Genomic DNA, 7,500 nt, shown 5'->3' on the forward strand with positions numbered 1-7,500 from the left:
CTATTTTGAGTGCTAGTTTGGAAATCAGAAATAATTCATTAAAAACAATCCAGCCTCTAAAAATGATCTCAGTCCGCAAGCAATTCTTTTTGAACGCTGTGCATCTAAAAAGCCATGCATGTGAAAGTCACAAGGGGCAATACACACACACACACACACACACACACACACACACACACACACACACACACACACACACACACCGTTATAATCATGGCAATGACAATTTCAAAACAAAACAAAAATCCCTTCATGCACTCAGTGTGTGTGCCACCCTACCCTACCCCACTCCACTCCACCTCACCCGTTTGTGAAACAGAACTCGTGCCCTTCAAATGTACCCGCTGTTTGTCAGTCAGTCAGTCAGTCAGTCTGTCTGTCTGTGTGCATTCAGTTATTTCGATGCGCTCCCCAAAGCACTGCACTTGCCAGCCAGCCAGCCTCTCCTGCCACAGTGGCATTAGAAGATTGTTTTTGTAAACCACCGACAAAATCTCTTGGACATTGGCAGCGAAGGTAAACAAAACCTCTGGCTGCCTCTGCCAAGACAGGGGGCCCTGAGCAAGCGTCTTCATCCGTGTGTGTGTGTGTGTGTGTGTGTGTGTGTGTGTGTGTGTGTGTGTGTGTGTGTGTGTGTGTGTGTGTGTGTGTGTGTGTGTGTGTGTGTGTGTGTTTGTGGACACGTGGGAATGTGTGTCTGTTGATTTGGGTGCATTGGTGTGTACTTTGTGCAGTGTGTATGCGGTGTACATTGTAGCACGATGCCGGGCCATGCCAACGCTGTTTATTTGACTATTGCCAACAGTTAGGGGTGAAATTTCAAAGAGGTTGGACTGCCTGGCTACTGTTCTGCTCTTTCACAGAAGCTGGCACAGAGGCAAAAAAAATACAAAATAGGAGGAGGATTTTACCTCTGCTGCTTCTGAAACAGAATTAAATTCTTCTTCTTCTCCCCCTTACCCTTCTCCTCAAACCACCCCGCACCCCCAAAGGACGGTTTTGCCAAATACATTGCTGTCGGGTAGACAGTGCGCGATAAAACAAGACACACAGACTCTCCAAAAGGCTCAGAGAGGGGGGGAAGGTATTGACATATGTATTTATCAAACAAAATATACTGTACAGTATGTGTACTAACAAGCAGGGCTCTAAATTAACACCAGAGACAACTGGCCAAATGCTGGTGAAATTTCAGTTTGGCTGGTAGAAAACTTACTAGCCACTTTGACCAATTAATTAGTGTGTGTTTGGCTAGTAAGATTAACATCTATTAGCCATTTTGGCTGGTGAATAAAAAATGTACGGCCCTGCTAATAAGTATGGCAAAGATGTGGGATGTGCTCTACAGCCGTCTCCAAAAGTGTTGTCGCTGCTGAATGAAGTTTTTATGTACAAAAATAAATGTCATGCACCAAAGAAAGATTGACCCTTTAATGAACGCAGACAGGGCAGATTTTCACAAGACAAAAGTTTTGTCGTCTATCGAACATAATGTGAAAATGAGCAGATAAGTCACTTCAAAACACTTTGAACACGCAGATCGGGTGTCATTCTTAATCACTGAATCACTCTCACCTCTTCAGAAAATCAACGTTGGTCTTGGGTATATGTTTAGGGTCATGGAAAGCAACACAATGAAAAACAATGAAGGTCAATGAGAGATGGTGATATTTGCTATTCGTAGAGCAATACATTTTTAACTTCATGATTTAATCAATGATAAAAGCCCTCAAACACCTGCAGCATGCATGCAGCTCCTCATAAAAGCTGTATCCCTACCATGTTTCACTTTATGCACCAAGTTTCTTTTTTCATATTCTGTCCTGTCTGTGTTCATTAAAGGGTCAATCTTTCTTTGCTACATGGAATTTATTTTTGCACATAAAACTTAATTCGGGAGGGTTGTAGCTTTCACATGAGTGACTTCTGAAGCCAAGTGATTAATTGAAAGTCAGGTTATTAGTAAATTAGTTATTCCAAATAGGGATGTCCCGATCAGCATTTTTTGGCCTCGAGTCCGAGTCCGAGTCATTGATTTTGTGAATCTGCCGATACCGAGTCCCGATCCGATACTTTTATAATAATTAATTATTTTTTTGTTTAAAATACAAATTAAAATACAAAAGGCCTACCTTTTAAGCAGACAAAATAACACATTTGCAGTGTCAAAACAAAACGGTTACACTTCTGTAGGCAGTGGGACTATTGGGTCAGTGCAGAATGACCATTTTAGATAATGACACACTGAGAACGAATTGAGCTTTTATTTTGATACGCTTCCTGCAACCTGTGCTTAGAAACCGTTGCTACGACGGCTCCCTTGTTGTTCCTATCCTGAAACTGTCCGTAATTATCTGTAAAAAACAAGCACTAGAAGGAAAGTCAGAAGCTAAATTGATTCTTATGTTAACAAGTGATAGGATTAAGTTATGTTAGAAGTTGAAAGTTAAGATAACAAATAGCTTAAAAAGATCGTTTTTTAGATGTATGCACAAGATTGTTGAGTCTGTTAAAACACTAGGCTACAGTCTATTTTTTGTTGTTTTCACCTGCATATTGTCGGAAGGTTCAGTAAACATCAATGTTAACTTCCATCAGAGTCCTCGTCATTGCATCAGGGTTCAACTGTTTGCAAATTAATTAGAACAACAGTTGACTGCAGTAGGCTATGGCGCAGTGATCATTAATCTGTTGGATAGTCAATGTCGCATTTTGCCGTCCGGAATCCTCACGTGGATATACACTACAGTAGCCCAACGTGTAAGTAACCTTGGCTATAGCCTACTTTGTTCTCTGACATATTTGCTTAAGTCGTGTTCATTTCATTTAAATTGGTCAGAATAAAGACCGAGGTCAGTTGCTTGCGTTAACGTGGAGAGGGAGAGAGAGGGAGAGAAGTGCTGCTGAAGTGTCATCAGCTGATGTGCGTTACAGTGTTCCAATGCCTTTCAGTTGGCAATGTAATGTTGTTCCTGTGGATGTTTCTATTGTGAAGTCAAGAGGGTTTCCACTCTGTGCCACTGCATTGCGATAGATAGGCTATAACATGTTAATTTTAAAAATTATGAGAATGTATTTATCCGAGTCCTGATCGGGGAGGTACACCCGATTCCGATCGAGTCGCACACCACGTGATCGGGGCCGATTTCCGATCACGTGATCGGATCGGGACGTCCCTAATTCCAAACAGATGGGTAGGCGACAACACTTTTGGAGACGGCTGTACAGTAAGAGGGTTTATGTAGAGACAGAGGATCGAGAATCTGAAGAAAGATGTTCCAAAGAGTAGCAAAGATCAATCCTTATTGAAACCAGCATATCCACATGACTCAGATTTTTACGATTATTTACGGGTCGAAAAAGAACCGTGCCATGATGTGTAGACAGGGGGGGCAGGAGGTTTCCCTTGGATTGAGGGAAACAACAGGGGCTACTTGTCTGTCCGCTACCCCTGAGGAGTGCTGCCAGACGTCACAAAAAAAGAATAAAATCAAGCAAGACCTTGACAAAAACACTTCACTATGTGTGTGTGTGTGTGTGTGTGTGTGTGTGTGTGTGTGTGTGTGTGTGTGTGTGTGTGTGTGTGTGTGTGTGTGTGTGTGTGTGTGTGTGTGTGTCTTTTCTATATTGTGGGGTAGTATTTCTGTGTGTGTGTGTGTGTGTGTGTGTGTGTGTGTGTGTGTGTGTGTGTGTGTTTGTGTGTACTCGCGTACATTTTCAAGGTATTGGCAAACACACTTAAACACACCTCATTCAAACCCACACCTCGCCGCCTCTCTCTCTCTCTCCAGTGAGTGTGTGTGTGTGTGTGTGTGTGTGTGTGTGTGTGTGTGTGTGTGTGTGCACACCTCGCCGCTTCTCTCTCTCTCTCCAGTGAGTGATTCGCCCCTGTTTGATGTCTCTCTTCAGTTTAAGGGTGGCAGGGACGATTATCATTAACTTGCCATCTCACAGCGAACAATCAACACAAAGACCATCAAAGACAGAGATGTTTTTTTTTTTTTTTGTTCAGCATATGCCTCCTTCGCTGAATAAATACCTCCTGAGCGGCGCCTGTTTGATCTCTCTCTCTCTCTCTCTCTCTCTCTCTCTCTCTCTCTCTCTCTCTCTTTCTCTCTCTCAGCAGCGTCTCTCTCAATCTCGCTTCCTGTCTTTGTGAAGTGTCATCAATGAAATTCAGATGGTGAAGAAGTGTTGACTTTGAAAGAGCGTTTGTAATTTCGGTCAGGTTGAAACTTTGGCACATCACCTCCACTCACTGCAAATGAGAGAGAGAGAGAGAGAGAGAGAGAGAGAGAGAGAGAGAGAGAGAGAGAGAGAGAGAGAGCGATTTACTGAACTGAACTGAGGCCTGTGGGCTTTCACTATCAGGCTTTCTGGGAGAAAGGTAGAGGGAGGGAGGGAGAGAGGGAGAGAGAGAGAGAGATAAAGAAAGAGAGAGAGAACAGAAGAAGAAGAGGAAGAAGAAGAAGAAGAAGAAGAAGAAGAAGAACGTAGGGATGAAAGAGCGTCTCAACCATCATCGTCTCGAGCTGACACGTGCACCATCGGAAACAGGGTGCAATGGGAAACACATGTCTCATTTCACACACTGTTTACCCTCCAAATCCTGATCTGAGATCCCAAATTGCCAGGTGCGCAGAACGAGGGGAAGTAAAAAAGAAAAAAAGAAAAAAAACAAACATCACAGAGAGATGGAGAGATGGAAACCCTTGAATATTTCAAAGCCTTTTAATGCAAGTGGCTGCCTCCCACAAGGTATAAAACACGACGGTTGAGTTACAGACGCAGACAGATAGGGCCAGGTTAAGTTGGCTACAGGTTGCTGTGGGGCAAGGTAAATTTTGTAACAAAATTACAAAGACAGCGTCATAATTGCAACAAAGGAATTAGGGATAACATGTCTGCCACCTGTGGAGAGGAGTAATAACAAGATTTAAAAAATAATTTCCAATGTGGGGCCATTCTAATATGCAGACTCCCATCATCCCTCCCTTGCATGCTTGTGGCCTCGCAGTAACGTCACTGACAACAGACGGGTAATTCAATATCTCGCAAATCCATTGCAATTCCAATGTCATTTTCTCATTTGCAATCGGTATGGTGAATGAATAAAAGTCACCCAAAAGCAGTTGTTGCTACGCTGACAGCGGGGAAACTTCATTGTTTACTCCATGGAGGCAGGGCATCAGCGAAACAGGAGGCCACAGACACAGGTCGAGGAGTGTCAGGGCTGCTGGTTGTTTTGCATCAAATGCCTCTTTTCCACTGCCGGTTTTCTGGTGGGCCTACAGCTCGACGCAGCGCCACTTGGCCGCCACTTTTTGGTTTACGATTGAGATGTGAAGTGCCTATTTGAGTCGTGCTGTGTTGAGCTGTAGGCCGACCCGAAAACCGGCAGTGGAAAAGGGGTAAAAGAGACTGGTTTTTCGGCCCTACCGTGGCACTAACGGCAGGGCACTCGACTGCTATGCGGCTGACCCAGGTTCGGGTCCTTCCCCGTCTCTCTCTCCCCACTCACTTCCTGTCCACGTCATCACTGTCCTGTCTCAAATAAAGGCAAAACGATTAAAAAATAAATAAATAAATAAACAGAGACTGGTTTTAGTGGTGCTGGTTGTGTTTTCCTGATTGCCTTGTCACTGATCTTGTGTCTGTCATCAATGTCCTTTTCTCCACTCTTATAGAAAAGCCCTTTACATCTTCTACAGCAGTTGAGGGGGGAAAAGTTGTGTTGAGGACTGAAAACCATTTTAAGATACAGTAACTTCTTCAGCCAGATTGTAATGCTGTGAGTCTGTGTGTGTGCGTACGTGCGTGCGTGCGTGTATGTGTGTGTGTGTGTGTGTGTGTGTGTGTGTGTGTGTGTGTGTGTGTGTGTGTGTGTGTGTGTGTGTGTGTGTGTGTGTGTGTGTGTGTGTGTGTGTGTGTGTGTGTGTGCGTGCATGTGTGAGAGAGGGTGTGTGGGTGGGTGGATTTCTATCTGAGTGTGTCACATGCACATTGCTTTGAAGCGGTAAATTAACAAGAGAGCACAGCAATGTGATGGTTTCGCAGAGAGAGAGAGAGAGAGAGAGCTCGCACGCGAGAGATAGAGAGAGAGAGAGAGAGAGAGAGAGAGAGAGAGAGAGAATGACCTCTTTCTAATGGCGCATTGAGAATGCCATCTATCTGGCCTATCTAATTATGTGCATCACACAGTTTGAAAAGTGTCTTTGGGGCTGTGCAGGAATAAAAGGGGCATTTAAATGTGGAGCGCTTTGAAAATTACAGATCCTTCAAAATACTTTTCCCTCTCAAAGACATTGGTTGGGACACTTTTTTCCACTCTCTTTCTGTCTTCTTTTTTTAACACATTCATTCTGCTCTCTCCACTCAACTTGTTACAATTATTTCAAGCCAAGAAAATGTAATCTGGCAAGTTTGATAGGAGAGAGAGTTTTCTTCGATAATCAAAATAAACAGCTTTTTTTCCTTCCCATTTTTTGTCACAAATAGGGAAAATTAAGCATGAGGTGTGAGAGGAGAAATACATTCTTACCAAAAAAACTCTGACTGGTTCTCTGTGCTCTCAGCTCCTCTCACTGCTGTTACTGTTGACATTTTACTTTGCTTTGGCTATTGTGTTGTGTCGTGGGGGGAGGACACCCAGTGACAGAGGGTCTGCTGTCATTCAGTGAAAGGACTTTGCCGTGTCTGAACACTTGTGTCAGCACAGTTTTTGTGTGGTGCATCGCAACCTTTTTGGGGGGGGGGGGGGGGGTGGAGGGCTGAAATTTTGTCTCCTTTCTTCTGCTTATGCTGATCGAAGAAGATGGAGGATGGGGATGGGGATGGAGAGGGGGTTGGGGGTCGTGTCTGTGGGGTGAGAACAGGGCCGTAACCAGACATTTTCAAATACAGAGGTCAAATACTGCGTGCCATACTGCATACTGTATAGAATGCTTCAAACACTTCAGTCAAACTCGTAAGTTAGTTTTCATAAATCACTAAATGGGGGTGGCGTATACAGACTGAATTTATCATTGTTGATCATATATCAATTCTCATCAGATACATTTTACATTAAGGAAAAAAAATACAGAGGACATGACCTCTGTGTCCTCACTGGTAGTGATGGCCATGGGTGAGAGGGAATGGCATGGGTCACCCAATGAATTGCTGTCGGTTCAGATTGGGTCTAAATATTCAGGACAGATAAGCCACTGGGTGAGACACTGAATTTGTCTACAATGTGTGTGGGGGTGGTTAGATGAACATTGCTACAATGAATGAATGAGGAACTGAACAAAAAGGCCAGCTTTTGGTGAAAATGAGAAATTAAACAGGCTCGGATGGGAATGTAGATTTCATAGATGGCCAGTACAATGAGACAGCATATGTCAATAGAGCCAGCAGATATGCAGTGTTTACTGATAAGATATTAATTTCATGTGAGTGTGTGGGTGTCTGTGCGTGTGAAAAGTCCCTCTCGTCATATATGTGTGTGTGTTTGTGTGT

This window comes from Engraulis encrasicolus, chromosome 12 (genome assembly GCF_034702125.1).
Source record: "Engraulis encrasicolus isolate BLACKSEA-1 chromosome 12, IST_EnEncr_1.0, whole genome shotgun sequence".
Lineage (NCBI taxonomy): Eukaryota > Metazoa > Chordata > Actinopteri > Clupeiformes > Engraulidae > Engraulis > Engraulis encrasicolus.